The sequence below is a fragment of the Heloderma suspectum genome, chromosome 1 (genome assembly GCF_057233095.1).
Source record: "Heloderma suspectum isolate Gila_16-S chromosome 1, 16-S_ref, whole genome shotgun sequence".
NCBI classification, from domain to species: domain Eukaryota; kingdom Metazoa; phylum Chordata; class Lepidosauria; order Squamata; family Helodermatidae; genus Heloderma; species Heloderma suspectum.
This window is the reverse complement of record NC_139458.1, coordinates 119,136,810-119,154,403: the sequence shown is the minus strand read 5'-3', so window position 1 is coordinate 119,154,403 and position 17,594 is coordinate 119,136,810. Positions and strand designations below refer to the sequence as shown.

The 17,594-nt window shown below is 43.0% G+C and overlaps 1 protein-coding gene across 26 annotated transcripts in view; it reads left to right on the top strand.

Annotated features, from left to right (window-relative positions):
• Nucleotides 1–17,594, top strand: part of SOX6 (SRY-box transcription factor 6) — a 613,575-nt gene that overhangs the window by 229,244 nt on the left and 366,737 nt on the right. The window contains exon 1 of one of the 26 annotated variants that reach the window (XM_084855026.1): nucleotides 983–9,964. The exons of the other annotated variants lie outside the window; for them this stretch is intronic. The gene's annotated coding sequence lies outside the window, so the exon portion shown is untranslated. Of the gene's footprint in view, nucleotides 1–982; nucleotides 9,965–17,594 lie in introns of those variants that run through there. 26 annotated transcript variants of the gene reach the window in all.

Here is a 17,594-nt window from a genome sequence, read left to right as displayed (position 1 = left end):
AGATCACTTTGAATTTTGTTTCTGTCTTCCAAAGTATTAGCTATCCTGCCCAATTTTGTGTCATCTGCAAATTTTATCAGTATTCCCTGCACCTCCTCCTCCAAGTCATTAATAAAAATGTTGAAGAGCACTGGGCCCAGGACTGAGCCCTGCGGTACCCCACTCGTTACCTCTCCCCAGTTTGAGAACGTTCCATTGATAAGCACTCTTTGAGTCCGATTCTGTAGCCAACTGTGGATCCACCGGATCGTTGTTTCATCTAGCCCACTTTGAGCTAGTTTGCTCATCAGGATATCATGGGGCACTTTGTCAAAAGCTTTGCTGAAGTCGAGGTATATGATGTCTGCAGCATTCCCACGGTCTACAAGGGTGGTTACTTGATCAAAACATGAGATCAGATTTGTCTGGCAGGACTTGATTTTGACAAATCCATGTTGGCTTTGAGTAATCACTGCATTGTTTTCAAGGTGCTTCCAGGTGGATTGCTTGATCATCTGCTCCAGAATTTTCCCTGGGATTGATGTCAGACTGACTGGTCTGTAGTTCCCAGGTTCCTCCTTTTTATCCTTTTTTGAAGATAGGGACAACATTAGCCCTCCTCCAGTCATCTGGCACTTCCCCCGTCCTCCATGATTTCTCAAAGAGAATAGACAGCGGTTCTGAGAGTTCTTCTGCCAGTTCCTTTATGACTCTAGGATGCAGTTCATCTGGCCCTGGAGATTTGAACTCATTCAAAGTAATGAGGTGTTCCTTGACCATATGCCTATCGATCTCAAGCCGCAATCCTGCCCCTTCAGCCTGCACTTCGCCTTTGCCAGGGGGGTCATAGACCCTCTTTTGGGAGAAGACTGAGCCAAAGTCGGAATTGAGCACCTCTGCCTTTTCTTTGTCATCTGTTATTGTTTTGCCATCCTTATTTAATAGCTGAACAACCATTTCTTTCCTCTCCCTTTTACTATGCACGTAGCTGAAGAAAGCCTTTTTGTTGTTTTTAGCATCCCTCGCTAACCTCAGCTTGTTCTCAGCTTTAGCCTTCCTGACGCCATCCCTGCAATTCTGTGCTACCTGCCTGTATTTGTTGCTGTCTTTTTAAGAATTATACTCACTATCCAACATTTGTTGCTGTCTTTTTAAGAATTATACTCGCTGTCCAACAAGCCCACCATAAAGCTACATTCCTTCATGAACATGGTAACCTTTTCCCCCTCTGAAAACATTTGGCCGCTGTGGCCATGGTAAGTCTCTCTCATTATTTTAAGCCTTTATCCAATGTCAGTTTTTATTTCTGCCCTGTATTCTTAGTAGTTCAGCAACAGGGTAAAGTGTGGATATAGTAGATTTCAACGTTTAATCTCATTTCATGTAGTTATATCTTTATTATTTGGCTTGGTTATTTCCTTAGGCACAGTTAGCCCCTCCTGCTATCATTGGGAGTCCTTGCATATACTGTTGGTTTGCATAAGGCAGTAGCAGAAAGAGCTCCTTTATATGTGTAAAGACATTCTTGTATGCACAATTCTCTTTTCTCCCAGAGCTTATTGCACTGGAAGCTGCTTCCGAAGGTCTTGCATGTTTTGGAGGTCTCTTTTCTGGCAGTATGGCTTCTGAAAAGCGGGGTTCAGCAGCCTTCCTTCAGGCAATAACTTCAGATTTAGTGAAAGTCATTTGCAATTACATTCCATCAGTGGATGTGAACACAGCTACATTTTTATCTGGATCAGGGTTATTGATCTCACTGCTCTGCTGTCTTTGGATGGTAGCCTTAACAGCCAATACTTGGAAGTAACTCCCTCCTTTCAGTGGGACCTGCTCCTAGGTAAGGCTGAACTTCTGTGAACACCACAGTAGCAATTGCAAGAGCTCCACTGCCCATAGGTGTCTTGGCGATTTCATGAATTAGTGTAGCACTTTGAAATTTGAGATGCAAATAATTTAGATTTTTATCCTCCCAGTATGTCTTCATGAATATTGACTTAGTTGTATAGCATTCTCTTTACTTTGGAAACATGAGCCTGGTAGGCAGGAGCAGTTTAAAGGGAAAAGTTGTTGGTAGGGTAAGGGTTAAGCACTTGCCCACTCCCTTTGCTGTAAAGAGCCCAAAGGGTGTTGGATTGTTACATATGGCTGCAGTGCAACATGTAGTTTAGCCCTAATCATCCGTTCTCTGCTCTGAAAACATATTTGTTTTACCTAGAGGTTCAATTTTTATAGAGGAACTTCTCTAAGAAATAGAAATACACATTGAAACCATTATTTTATATCTGTTTTGCTGGAACCTCGAAAACAAGAAAACCTTTTATTAATGTGATGATTGGAAATGATTTGCTTTCATTATATGTTAACTCCACTAGGGCTCAAATGCCAGCTTTCTGCTAGATCTTGGAATAGAAACCACCCTGGATATCCAACTTTCCTGGGGTGTTAAAATGTGTGTGTTATTAAATGCAGTGAATGATAAATATCCATTTATAACCAAGAAACCTCAACCACATAAAAATGAAGAGCTCAAACAACTTGTTCATGTTACTAACATTTATTTTCTGCTTTGCTGACCATTCATACAAATATTTTCTTTGAACTCCTATAGAAGTAGCAGTTTTCTTGTGTTTGCAAGTATTTTTGTTGGCTACTGAATGGGAAAGCATTAATAGTTCCCAGTTTATGATCAAATCTTAAATTATACACATTCAACCTAGTTTACTTCTTCTCCTTGTTGTTACTAATTGATTCCCCTGCTTTCTGTTCTTAACAAAGTGCTGAAACTGGACATAGGGCTCTACCCCCTGCCGAGGGGCATTTTTCTGGATTTGGCTTAAATAGGGTTAGTGCTGTAGTAGCAATCTTATCTGACACCACAGGGCTATAATTTTTAGAGTTTCCTCTCAGGTGGAATAGGAGATCTTTACCGGGAAAAGGAATATGCTGCATATCTGTTCTTGCTCTTAAGGTGGTAAGCATAACAAGCTGGCTCTGGTAATCCCCCTCATAAAGACAAGTAGATATTTGCCTGTTTTGTGCTTCACCATGGTTTAAGAGAGCCCAGGATAATTGGGTCTCAGACCCACAGCCTGTTTCAGTGCCCACAGATTAGATCCAGGACACATGAGGTTGTTGTAATGAAAATCATTTTCTTTCCATAAACTACAAAGGATGGAAAATAAAGTACTGTCACCTGGTTTGGACATCCTGCAACAAGAGTCTAGTACTGGCATCATGCTGCAGTCTTATGTATCCCTTCCCTCTAACCCCTTCTACCCTGTGTCAGCATTATGTATGGCTGCTGCAACCAGGGTTTGAATGAAACCAGACCTATTCCTTCAGTCACTGGATTCAACTGGGGTTCTCAACACAACTTTTACCGTACCTGGATGGTCACATCATGTAACATCAAAGCTGACCAGAGGTGTAGTGGAGGAGAGGATTTGCTATCTTGAGTAGAGCAGATGCACAATCAACCCCATAGCCTACTTTCAGCCCATAAACCCAGGTTTCATTGCATGTCTACACTGGGATCAGATGCAAAGAGTAGCAATCATGAAAGCAGAGATGGGTCCTCTTGTGCAGATGTTTCTGTGGATTGTATAAAATAAAAGTTGTCTATAGATATAGAATTTGCTGATGGGAAACAACACCTTTAAATTCATATACTTTTTTCCTCTTAAAGCAAAATGTATGAGAACGCTGAGAGAAAATGATGAAAATAACCCCAGGCTTTATGGGAAACCTTTATACATTTGCAGAAGCATATAACCCTCTGTTAGGCACATAACAAACGATTACTACAGTAAGTTGCCTTTCAAGTAGCTAATCCTGTAGATGGGTCAGATTCCCAAGGAAAATGGCAATTCCTTGTACCCGTCTTTCCCACCTGTCCAGTCTGCACCTGCAATTTTCAGTCAGTCCAAATCTAGACTTCTTGCTGGTACACAGAAAGCGCATCGTGTTGCCTCACTATCAGCTCTATTCTGTCAAATGCCCATCCTGGTGGCTTTAAAATGCCCTTAAGTGTATGTTTGTAAGTATTGGTGCCATTTTCATTCTAGATGTCTCAGATTATATTCCCCTAAACCCATTGGAGGTGGGTGGTTCTCCAACAAGGAAAAATGCACTTGCTACAACTTTAGATTTTTATAATATACTCCAGCTATTATTAGATAAACTAAGTCTTCCCATTTGCTTGCTTAATCCCTTGAATACCATTCTGCTTGTGCAGTTCTGTTGACTATATGTCCTCTACTGCTGATCAGAAAGAAATCCCACTCAGTGCCTGATTAAAGGGACAGTACTTTTCTGGAATTAGGGTAGTCATAGATCACAGTATTGGCCTTTGTAATGTCAAAAGACCATGTCCTCTATTTTAATATGAACCGGTTTGTGATTATGATGTTTTGATAATACATTGTGAGTAACAGAAAACAGTACCTTATTGTAGCACCCATGCATATCTTCAGCATTTGAACAACAAAGTAGCAGGCATTATGCTGCTGTGTTGTTTTTCAAAAATGGAAGGAAACACGAAGATGAAAAATTCTTCTTGACATGGGGGATCTCCACAACAACAGGAAGTGAAGTAAATGGAGGTTTACCTGGATTTTTCAGGGAATCAGCTTTTGGTCTGCGCAGGCTTCCACGAACAAGTGCGCCATACCATTCTAAGTTGCTTCACAGTAACATACTTCCAGGTGGGTGGGGGGTTTAGAGTGACTGGCAGGGGCTGATCAACCAATGTGAGAGGCTTCCCCCCTCATCCTTCCCTACAGCTAAGCAAACATTAGAGTAGGGATGTACGAAACACTTACCTGGTTGCGTCAAGGGACATCCACGGTGGGGGGGAGGCGCTCTGTCCCTCCTCCCGAAATCCTCGATGGGGGGGAGGTGCTCCATTCCTCCCCCCCGGAATCCTGCCCAGCCGGCTCCGCTCCACGGCCAGGCTACGGAGCTGCCGGCCGGGCCAACCCGCAGCGGGGCCTCCAGCCGCTGCCGGGCTGCTGCGGACGCAAATGGCGTCCTGAGTAGGGGACGCCATTTGCGTCCCTATGGTAGCCCCTGATAGGCTACGTAAATATTTATGTAAAAATATGTCCCCTACACCATTTGCGTTCCCGTTTTCACCGTGATAGGCTACGTAAATATTTACGTAGCCTGTGACAGCTAAAATGGGAATGCAAATGGCGTGCCCTACCCCATTTGCGTTCCTGCTTTAGTCGTCATAGGCTACGTAAATAGGTAGGCTCCAGGTAGGCTCCGTTTTGCGGGGCTTTTGCAGGGTGGTGGGGCAGGTTGCTCCGTTCCGCCATGGATTCCGGGGGCCCGAATTCACTGGAATTCGGCTCTCCTCGGATCCGTGGCAGAATTCTCTAACATCCCTACATTAGATAAACACAGTTGCAGCTAGGGATGTACGAAAGTACATAGCTTACCTTTTCAACGGGGTGATTCGTGGTGGGGGGGAGGCACTCCGCACCTCCCCCCAAAATCCTAATCTGGCTGGCTCCGCTCTGCGGAGATTCCGCAGAGCTGCCGGCTGGGGCTGCCCGCAGCTGGACATGCGGCCGCTGGGCAGCCTGCAGAAAAAAAACAAAAAACAGCGTACGCAAATGGTGGCGGCTATGGTGGCTGCCATTTGCGTTCCCTTTTTTCTGCTGTTTTAGCCTACGTAAATATTTTTGTAAGCTATTACAGCGAAAAAAAGGGGAACGCAAATAGCGCCCACTACACTATTTGCGTTCCACTTTTTTTCGCCGTAATAGCTTACGTAAATATTTACATAGGCTAAAACAGCGAAAAAAAGGAACTCAAATGGCGGCCGCCGCCGTAGCAGCCGCCATTTGCATATGCTGTTGTTGTTTTTAGCTTGCCGTGATAGGCTACGTAAGTATTTACGTAGCCTATCACGGCCTCCGCAGGGACACAAATGGCGTCCCTGCGTTAGCTGTGATAGGCTACGTAATTATTTACCTAGCCTATCACAGCTATGATGAGGGAGCAAATGGCGGCCGTGCTGTGGCCGCCATTTGCAAGTCAGCACGGATGGCAGCAGGTAAGTGCTCCGTTTTACGCGCCTTTTGTGGGGTGGGGTGCGGGGGCTTCGTTCCGCCACGGATTTCGGGGGGCCGAATGCACCGACATTCGGCCTCACCGAGATCCGTGGCGGAATTCTCTGACGTCCCTAGCTGCAGCCTTCTCCCTACCCTGAAGCTCCCTTTGCTGCAAACGAGTGAAGCTGCAAATTACTTAGTTACTTCTGAGAAGCAAGGAAGCAGACATCAAAGGCATGCAGCTTCGACATAGCACTTCACAGCCTTAAGGAGACTTAACCCTTGGAATACTTGAGGCACCGGGGCTCCAAACAGCCCCCTTTCTAATCCCCTTTATCCTTTCCCCTGAAGCTCCTAATGCTACAAAGGAGTGAAGCTGCAAATTAATTGCAAATTGCAAGGAAGCAAACATCAAAGACATGCAGCTTCGACATAACTTCAAGGCTCCTAAATGCATCATTTTGATTCTCAGTAACTTCAGGAGTGTGCATTTTGGGAACAAGCCTCACTGATCACAATGGGAGTTATTTCTGAGTAGACAACATATGTTTGTGCTGGGTAAGGGGTATGGGAAACACAGGGACAGGAAACACCCCTTGACCTGGGTCATGGTGAAAGGCACGCCCCTGGGCAGGACAAGCATACTCAAAGTAAATGTGCAGGTTGGGGCACACAACAATTATAGCACGGAAAACCTGATTTAAGGAAAAGAATTGGACTTTAAGTAGTTCTCAGGAAATCCATTTTTTCTGTGAAAAGCTCTGGGGTGGTTGTGGGATGGCAGCCCGAATATGCGCCGAATGACCTCCAAAGGCAGCCAGCTCACAGCAAATCACTTGTGAAGACACCCCCATGATCTATGTGCATGGAGAGAAATTCCTTTCTCTCACCTTTGTTGACCTTTGGCTCCAGAGGACATGCCTTTTTGATTAGAATATCTTTCTAAGGGAACAGGATTTTTTTGCATTGAAAAATACCCAGCTAGGTGAGCTGAGCATCTGACAGGTTGCATAATTTGTTTGGGACATTCATTTGTGGAATTTATTATAAGGGTGGTGGTGGATTGGGACATGTATGATATTGTGGAGTTGGGAGTAGAGGCATGGGACTGTAGGTAGGATGGGGCCTATATTAAATGGTCAAGGACCACCTCTTGAGTAAGTGGAAGTCTCCATGTACTCTGCCTGCCAGGCTATAATCAGAAAGCCCACGCACATTTTCAGACTTTCCCTATAACCATGTGGGCTAACCATCTTCCTTTGTTCAACTGATAGTTCAGCATTCCATGATTCTGCAGCTGAGCTGCCACTGGATTATGCTTTGTCAATAGCCCTATCTAGAAGTTATTACTCATGTGTAGACCAACATGTGCATAGGCAGCAGGGACACACCAGCTATGCTCCTTATGTCATGCAGGCTGAGTAGCTTTACCCCCTAGCATCCATATGTGCAGCATGTAGGCAGACTTTGTATATACAGTTGCATGCATGAAGGTTTCTACGTGATCTGGAATCCTGAAGACATTTGTGCTGTACACATGGATCCTGGGGAGAGGGGGCTTGTTGTCAGCAGTGGGGCTGTCTGTGTGTTCCCACTCCGTATTCATGCATTGAACTTTATGTGAGTAATAACTAATAAACATGGCTAATGTTTATTAGACACTCAGATTTTTTTTTCTAAACCTGCTTCCTAAACCTGCTTTATCCCTGATATTTTATTCCAAGGAATTTGAAAGGAGTAACACACAAAGTCATTGGAACAGATGTCCTTTTGTCTCTCTGACAGCCTAATCCAAAAACTGTATGAATTTCAGTGCTCCTTGGATCTTGTCCTAAAGACAATAAATTAGGTGGAAAGAAACAGAAAAAGTTTTGGGAGTTAATGTAGAATTTCATAAGGTCAGAGGAAAGATAAAATGAATATACCTTATGCTATCTTATATTATGGAATTACTGATAAAGCAACACCTCCCCCTACATAGGTAGATTTTTTTTTAAATAACAAAAACTTAGGTAACACCCATAAGTTGAAGAATAGTGGGTCTAATCCAAAAGGCTGCTTGCATCAGCAGAAGGTACTTCTGCTTGTGGAAGGAGCGGGGGCCAACCTTTCACCAATTCTCTCTCCCAGCTCAGGTGTCTTGCACCAAATCCCAGGTTGTTCCAGAGGGTCCCCCAACTCTGAGGACTTTTCAGGGGGCTACAGGGGCTGCAACAGGAATGAGGAGGAAGGGAAGCCCCATTTGTTGAGTTCTTGCAATTCCTAAGATCCAAAGCAATGACAGTATTATATATATATAAAAAGTAGGGGGAGAGTCACAAAGTTTGTGGGGGCAAAATCAGTCAAAACAAGTATATAAAGAAGGGTAAGGATGATAAATACATTCATGGAAGGTAAAATCAAAGTGACCCAAAGCAACATAGGCGATCCAGGAAAAAATATTTAGAGCCACTAATTAAATAAATAGTTGACAGCCTTCATACCTTAGCACGAAGGTATGCTAATGTCCAATTCCAAAAAAGTTATAAAAGGAAACCAGTGTTCTTCTAAATAGACTTCAGAAGAGAGACCGCCCGCTGTGCCTTGAACTTGTGTGGTGATTTTATTCATTAGCATAGAGACCCTGGTAAACCAACCCCCATATTAATGGAAGTCTGCTAGTTTTGCGCTGAGCCACAATTTGGGACTCTGCTGTGTTTCAAAGTTCAATAAAGAGCATTCTAGAGAGGAATTGAAGAGTTATAGTTCTATCAGTCAATTTCCTTTAAAAATGAATAGGCCTGTTGTTTTAGAGACTTGTGCAGAACTTCACTGCAGTTGCAGCATTTCGTGAAGAGGGTATTGGCTGTTTCAGAACATATGTTGTTGTTCCTCAAGATCACCCATATCTCTGGTTTCTGTGAGATTTTTTAAAAAGTCTTCACAACACATGCTCTTAAAATGCGCCTTCTTTTTGTAATTTAATCTTGAATATTTTGAAGAACAAGGTCCTGCCACAATTCATGCTCCTCTTAGTGTGAAATGAATCCATCCACAGTTTTCATTATGCAGGGCTGGCTCATATGTAATGGCCATGGTTTAGCTACTGAGTCCAGGTCTGGGGTTAATGTACTCCAAATTCGCTCCCTGACTTCTTTGGTTGGGAAAACCATGCCTCCATACATCCAAATTAGCAAACTATGGTTTGCACTTGCCAACCAAACCAAATTGGAAACCCCACTTCAAACTGTGAGTTTCAAAGGCAATGGAAACTAGTTTTCTGGTGCTGTAGTGTTGGCAAACAATGGCTTGCCCTAACAAGGAAGATGAGGTAATCATGGGAGGAGGGGGAAGTGGAAGAAGATGACAAATCTGAGGTCAGCCAAACCATGGTTTAATGTTATAGATATCATGGTATATGGTAAGTATTACATGTTGAAGTATGGTTCTTTTGCTGGTTCTAGAAAAGGGCAAGTGGCCTTTTACTCAAACTCTGCCAACATTTACTTCCCATTTCCCCAGAACTTTACCAAAGTGTTAAGTAAAGCTGAGAGGGTATTATCTAGAGAAAATCAAGCTCTCTTAAGTTCTGTTGAAATAAAGCACACACAGTTAATTTCTTACGTCCCATTCATTTCAGTGGGTCTTAAGTGAATTTCTGTGAAGTGTCTCTACGAAGGGTAGGATCTTCTAAAAAATGAAATGATTAAAAGCAGAGAGATAATTGTGGAAATTGTGCATGACTTAATTGAACCATATTGTATGTTTGAGTGTGTTAGTGCTCTCTCTGTAATACGAACACTTCTTTTAAATATGTGTCTTGGAGAATGGAATGTATTTCCAGCATTTTTACAAGTGCTGCCTCCTTTGTAGGTGCTGGCAACAATGCCACACTAAGCATATATTGCATCAGTGAATGATGATTTGTCATCAACATCATCTCTGAGGTCAGTGGCCCTTGGTAACCACAGTTGCCCATTGTTTGTTGTTTGTTCTGCTGTTTGACACAGCATTCTTTAATCTCTACAAGTTTACAGTGAGAATGCACACCTCACAATGTTGTCAACAAGTAAACTTATTGAAGGCACTTGACTTAGAGGCTTTTAATTTGTCTTGTGGCGTATGTCCATGGGACATTTACTCAGTGGTACTCTAATTAAAAATGGTAATGATAATATTTCCATCCAAAAATGGTGCCATGACAACCTGATTAGTTTTCTGTAATGGGCATTTGCTGTGAAACTGGGGGTGCAGGGAGAGGAGGGAATGGGAATCTGCAGTGCAACCTTTTATTCTATGAGGTTCAGAGATAACTGTTGTTAAATACTAAAAAATTGCAACAATGGCAAAAAACATATATGTATCCTTATACAGAAGGTCTATAGTTCAGGGGTAGAGCACATACTTCATGTGGGAAAGGCCTCTGGTTCAGCATCTCTAGTTAGGGCTGGAAAAGAGTCCTATCTGAAACTCTGGAGAGCTGCTGCCAGTCAGTGTAGACAAGGGATGGGCAACGTGAGGCACTCCGGTTGTTTTGGCCTATAACTCCCATCATCCCTCATTATTGGCTATGCTGGCAAAGGCTGAAGGGAGTTGTAGGCCAAAACATCTGGAGGACCATAAGTTGTCCACCCCTGGTTTAGACAATACTGAGCTAGGTGGACTAATGCTGTTACTTGGTTTAAGGCAGCATGTTGTGTTCCTTTGTTTCCATGATTTTCTGTATGTCTAGGCACTATGTCCAGTTACAATTCATACTGTATCACCAGCAGCTAACAGTGGGTCTGCTTTCAGGTGGACAATCATATAAATCAGTCTTCCCTAATCTGGTGCCCTCCAGATGTTTTGGACTTCAGCTCCCATCAGCTGTAGCCAGCTTGGCCAAGAATTCTGGGAATTGTAGTCCAAAACATCTGGAGGGTACCAGGTTGGGAGAGGCTGATATAAAGAAAATGTGCTAAAGGCCTTTTCCTGAACAAAAGATCATCAATGCTGAATTAGAACAGAACTCCATTTTGTGTCTGAAGAATAGTGTCTTGCTTGTAGTGAAACAGAGCATGTATAAACCTAGCAAGGTCTATCCACTATGTAGTAAAGATTTCCGCTTTCTATTCACCCCATCCTTTCAACACAGATGCACTGGAATACAGCAGAACAAGCTCAGATTTAATTCAGAAACCATTCAGGCAGCCTCATATATGGTGGCCATGATATTAGAAAATATGGTGGTCTGCAAAGAACAAGCCATCTAGAATAGTGGTCCATAATACAAAATCATTTGTGTTGCTTAAATGTTATCTGTATAGCGACTGCTTCACACATTACAGATTAAGGGGATACACATGTATATATCATGAATGTATGCACAGTGTATATGAGCTGGGAATGTGCAACCATTCATGGTTTTCTGGCACATATACATAGAGTGGAATAGATGTAAATATGCATTAGGTGGAAAGAAACAGAAAACATTTTGGGAGTTAACATAGAATTTCCTAAGGTCAGAGGAAAGATAAATTGAATATACCTTATGCCATCTTATATTATCCCCTTCATGGAACACTGCCTTGTTGTGGCGAAGGGGCTTGCATAACTCAGTGAAGCCATAAGCTATGCCGTGCAGGGCCACCCAGGACAGACAGGTCATGGCAGAGAGTTCTGACAAAATGTGGTCCACTGGAGAAGGAAATGGCAACCCACTCCAGTATTCTTGCCAAGAAAACCCCATGGAACGTATCACAAGGCTAAAAGATATGACGCTGGAAGATGAGCCCCTCAGGTCGGAAGGTGTCCAATATACTACTGGGGAAGAGCAGAGGGTATTTCCAAGTAGCGCCAGAAAGAGTGAAGCGGCTGGGCCAAAGCCGAAAGGACACTCAGCTGTGGATGTGTCTGGTGGTGAAAAGAAAATCCGATGCTGTAAAGAACAATACTGTTTAGGAACCTGGAATGTTAGATCAATGAATCAAGGTAAGCTGGAGGTGGTCAAACATGAGATGGCAAGATTGAACATCGACATCTTGGGAATCAGCGAACTAAAATGGACAGGCATGGGCGAATTTAATTCAGGTGACCATCATATCTACTATTGTGGGCAAGAATCCCTTAGAAGAACTGGAGTAGCACTCATAGTCAACAAAAGGGTGGGAAAAGCAGTACTGGGGTACAATCTTAAAAATGATAGAATGATCTCAGTACGAATCCAAGGCAAACCATTCAACATCACAGTAATTCAAGTCTATGCCCCAACCACTGATGCCGAAGAAGCTGAGGTTGATCGGTTCTATGAAGATCTCCAACACCTTCTAGAACTAACACCAAAAAAAGATGTCCTCTTCATCATAGGGGACTGGAATGCTAAAGTAGGAAGTCAAGAAATCACTGGGATAACAGGCAGGCATGGCCTTGGTGTACAAAATGAAGCAGGACAAAAGCTAATAGAGTTTTGCCAAGAGAACACGCTGATCATAGCAAACACTCTTTTCCAACAGCACAAGAGATGACTCTACACATGGACATCACCAGATGGTCAATATCGACATCAGATTGATTATGTACTTTGCAGCCAAAGATGGAGAAGCTCCATACAGTCAGTAAAAACAAGACCTGGAGCTGACTGTGGCTCAGATCATGAGCTGCTTCTTGCAAAATTTCGGCTGAAATTGAAGAACGTAGGGACAACCACTAAACCATTCAGGTATGACCGAAATCATATCCCTGATGAATATACAGTGGAGGTGAGGAATAGATTTCAGGGATTAGACCTGATAGACAGAGTGCCTGAGGAACTATGGACGGAGGTCCGTAACATTGTTCAGGAGGCAGCAACGAAATCCATCCCAAAGAAAAAGAAATGCAAGAAAGCCAAGTGGCTGTCTGATGAGGCTTTACAAGTAGCTGAGGAAAGAAGGGAAACAAAAAGCAAGGGAGAAAGGGGAAGATATATCCAACTGAATGCAGAGTTCCAGAGAATAGCAAGGAGAGACAAGAAGGCCTTCTTAAATGAACAATGCAAGGAAATTGAGGAAAACAACAGAATGGGAAAGACTAGAGATCTCTTCAAGAAAATTTGAGATCTCAAGGGAACATTTTGTGCAAAGACGGGCATGATAAAGGACAAAGAAGGCAGGGACCTCACAGAAGCAGATGGGATTAAGAAGAGGTGGAAAGAATACACAGAAGAACTATACAGGAAAGATCTTAATGTCCTTGATAGCCATGATAGTAATGTCCTTGATAGCCATGATAGTGCAGTCACTGAACTTGAGCCAGACATCCTCGAGAGTGAAGTCAAGTGGGCCTTAGGAAGCATTAGTAACAACAAAGCTAGCGGAGATGACAGTATTCCAGCTGAGCTATTTAAAATCCTAAAAGATGATGCTGTTAAAGTGCTGCATTCAATATGCCAACAAATTTGGAACACTCAGCAATGGCCGCAAGACTGGAAAAGGTCAGTTTACATTCCAATTCCAAAGAAGGGCAACGCCAAAGAGTGTTCAAACTACCGCACAATTGCGCTCATTTCACATGCCAGCAAGGTGATGCTCAAAATCCTACAAGCTAGGCTTCAGCAGTATGCGAACCGAGAACTACCGGAAGTACAAGCTGGGTTTCGAAGAGGCAGAGGAACTAGAGATCAAATCGCCAACATTCGCTGCATCATGGAGAAAGCAAGAGAATTCCAGAAAAACGTCTATTTCTGCTTCATTGACTACGCTAAAGCCTTTGATTGTGTGGATCACAACAAACTGTGGCAAATTCTTAAAGTGATGGGAGTACCAGACCACCTTACCTGTCTCCTGAGAAACCTGTACGAGGGTCAAGAAGCAACAGTAAAAACCGGACATGGAACAACCGAGTGGTTCAAAATTGGGAAAGGAGTACGACAAGGCTGCATATTGTCACCCTGCTTATTTAACTTATATGCAGAGTACATCATGAGAAATGCCGGGTTGGATGAATCAGAGGTCGGAATTAAGATTGCCGGGAGAATTATCAACAACCTCCGATATGCAGACGATACCACCCTAATGGCAGAAAGCGAAGAGGATCTAAAGAGCCTCTTGTTGAGGGTGAAAGGAGAGTGCAAAAGCTGGTTTGAAACTCAACATTAAAAAAACTAAGATCATGGCATCTGGCCCTGTCACTTCCTGGCATATAGAAGGGGAAGAAATGGAAGCAGTGACAGATTTTACTTTCTTGGGCTCCAACATCACCGCAGACGGTGACTGTAGCCATGAAATTAAAAGACGCTTGCTCCTTGGGAGGAAAGCTATGGCAAACCTAGACAGCATAGTAAGAAGCAGAGACATCACCTTGCCAACAAAGGTCCGTCTAATCAAAGCTATGGTTTTCCCAGTAGTAATGTATGGCTGTGAGAGCTGGACTATAAGGAAGGCTGAGCGCCGAAGAATGGATGCTTTCGAACTGTGGTGCTGGAGAAGACTCTTACGAGTGCCCTGGACTGCAAGGAGGTCAAATCAGTCAATCCTAAAGGAAATCAATCCTGAGTGCTCATTGGAAGGACAGATACTGAAGCTGAAGCTCAAATATTTTGGCCACCTAATGCGAAGAGAAAACTCTCTGGAAAAGACCCTGATGCTGGGAAAGACTGAAGGCAAAAGGAGAAGGGGACAGCAGAGGATGAGATGGCTAGATAGCATCACCGATGCAATGAATATGAACCTGAGCACACTCCGGGAGAGAGCGCAGGACAGGAAGGCCTGGCGTGCTATGGTCCTTGGGGTCACGAAGAGTCGGACACGACTGAACGACTGAACAACAACAACAACAAATCTTATATTATGGAATTACTGATAAAGCAATACCTCCCCCTACATAGGTAGATTTTTTTTTTAAAAAAAGAACAAAAACTTAGGTAACACCCATAAGTTGAAGAATAGTGGATCTAATCCAAAAGGCTGCTTGCATCAGCAGAAGGTACTGATGTATACCAGCAATTGTGTTGGTATACATCACAGATGGATTAAGAGTGTACAATGTCTGCGGTGGCTCTAAACTGAACCAACTATGTTAGAGTAATAATTTAGGAAGGTTAAATTCAGCTTGTTTGTTTATAATTAATTTATTTCAAAAAGATAATCCACATGAACAAAATCAAAGTCAAACAACATAAGAAAAACCTTAATACTCATAAATTGTAAATGGCTGCCAGGATTACATTTATTTAGGGCACAATCCTATGTATGTTTAGATAAAAGAGAGCCCTACAACTCCCAGCATTCCCCAGCTAACCATGCTGGGAGTTGTAAGATTTTTTTTCTGCCTATTTATATTTATTTATATATTTATTCAATTTATAACCCACCTATATGCAGATACTCTAGGCGGTGTACGAAGTTAAAAACAATTTAACAAAAAAAATATCCAACAATAAAAACAACACAGCTTAAAAACAGTATACAAGAGTCAACACAGAGGAATCAGAGGTCTAAAAAGGGAAGGCCTGCCGGAATAACAGATTCTTCAATGCCTGCTCAAAAACCTTCAACGAAGTCAGCAGGCGCATTTCAACGGGCAGCTCATTCCACGACTGAGAGGCAGCAAAGGAGAAAGTCCTCTTGTGTGTGGCTGCCACATGTCTCACATTAGGCAGTTGCAGCAGATGGCCCTCAGAGGACCTTAGGTGGCGGACAGTGATGTAGGGGAGAACTAAACATGCATAGGATTGTACCCTTAAGCTATTTAACACAACAATGGATATACAATGAGAGAACATAATCTTTAATAGTACTGATGGCAGAAAGCGAAGAGGATCTCAAGAGCCTCTTGTTGAGGGTGAAAGAGGAGAGTACAAAAGCTGGTTTGAAACTCAACATTAAAAAAACTAAGATCATGGCATCTGGCCCCATCACTTCCTGGCATATAGAAGGGGAAGAAATGGAAGCAGTGACAGATTTTACTTTCTTGGGCTCCAAGATCACCGCAGACGGTGACTGTAGCCATGAAATTAAAAGACGCTTGCTCCTTGGGAGGAAAGCTATGGCCAACCTAGACAGCATAGTAAGAAGCAGAGACATCACCTTGCCGACAAAGGTCCGTCTAATCAAAGCTATGGTTTTCCCAGTAGTAATGTATGGCTGTGAGAGCTGGACTATAAGGAAGGCTGAGCGCCGAAGAATTGATGCTTTCGAACTGTGGTGCTGGAGAAGACTCTTACGAGTGCCCTGGACTGCAAGGAGGTCAAATCAGTCCATCCTAAAGGAAATCAACCCTGAGTGCTCATTGGAAGGACAGATACTGAAGCTGAAGCTGAAATATTTTGGCCACCTAATGCGAAGAGAAAACTCTCTGGAAAAGACCCTGATGCTGGGAAAGACTGAAGGCAAAAGGAGAAGGGGACAGCAGAGGATGAGATGGCTAGATAGCATCACGGATGCAATGAATATGAACTTGAGCACGCTCCGGGAGAGTGTGCAGGACAGGAAGGCCTGGCGTGCTATGGTCCATGGGGTCACGAAGAGTCGGACACGACTGAACGACTGAACAACAACAACTGCTTGACAGGCAACTGCTATCAATTGGACAATTTTGCTTCTAATCTTAGAGGCAGCCAAAATAGAGGTGGCACACATCTTTCCTGGTCACACAATAAATAGATCATTTCAAATTCAGGAATTCCCCTAAGTCTACTAAAAACAAAACCCTGGTCATAATCTGTCTCTAACAGTGGTCCTCAATACACAATACAATACAACATAATAATGATGAATACATAGTGCTGGTGGTTTATTGAAATGTTAGCTTGTCTTGCATCCACATAGGTAGATGGCATTGACTGTATTTGTAAATATGAACATGCTTTGCTCTATTAGATGGATTTCAGAACTGCTTGCCAAGCATGATTAACCATAAAACATGCCCACATGATACTATTGGGATAATAGGAAACATAGGGAGAATTCCTTTACTATACATTCTGTTATATATAGGTTTTACAGTTAGACTGTTAACTCTTCTAATAACTCCATCCACAGAGCGAAATATGGAAACAGTCCTACACTGTTTCACCCAGCTATTATTGGCCAGCTGTTCAAGAAAGCTTTTTTGGTTTCCATATAATGTCTGCACACTAATCCACTGCATAAGCACTGGCTTGTACACCTGAGCCTTATTACAGGGCAGGCCAATTTGTGTGTGTATCTGGGGTTCAAAAGGTATACATGAATAACCTTTAGGGTGGTTAGATTGTCCAGAAACCACAGTTCCAGAGGTACCACCAGGTTTGAGGGGGCCCTGGACAAGGTGCTTTCCAAGGGAGAGGGGTCCCCCTGGCCACTTGTCCTGCCGCCCGGCCACTCTGCTGCCCTCCCTGCCTGCGAGTTGCAAAAAAAGATTTTTTTTTGTCATTATAAGCCTCAAACTTCTGTTACTCATAAAAATGACACTTGTTGAGCTAATAACTTGAAACGTAGCATCCATTATCTACCTGATGAGTTCTACAATTCTTCCCAGTTTCAAACTGATTGGATAAAAATTGCCAGAAGTACAGCATGTGAAAAGTACTGAAAATTGACACATTTACTTTTTACTCCAATTTTCAGACAGTTATATGGT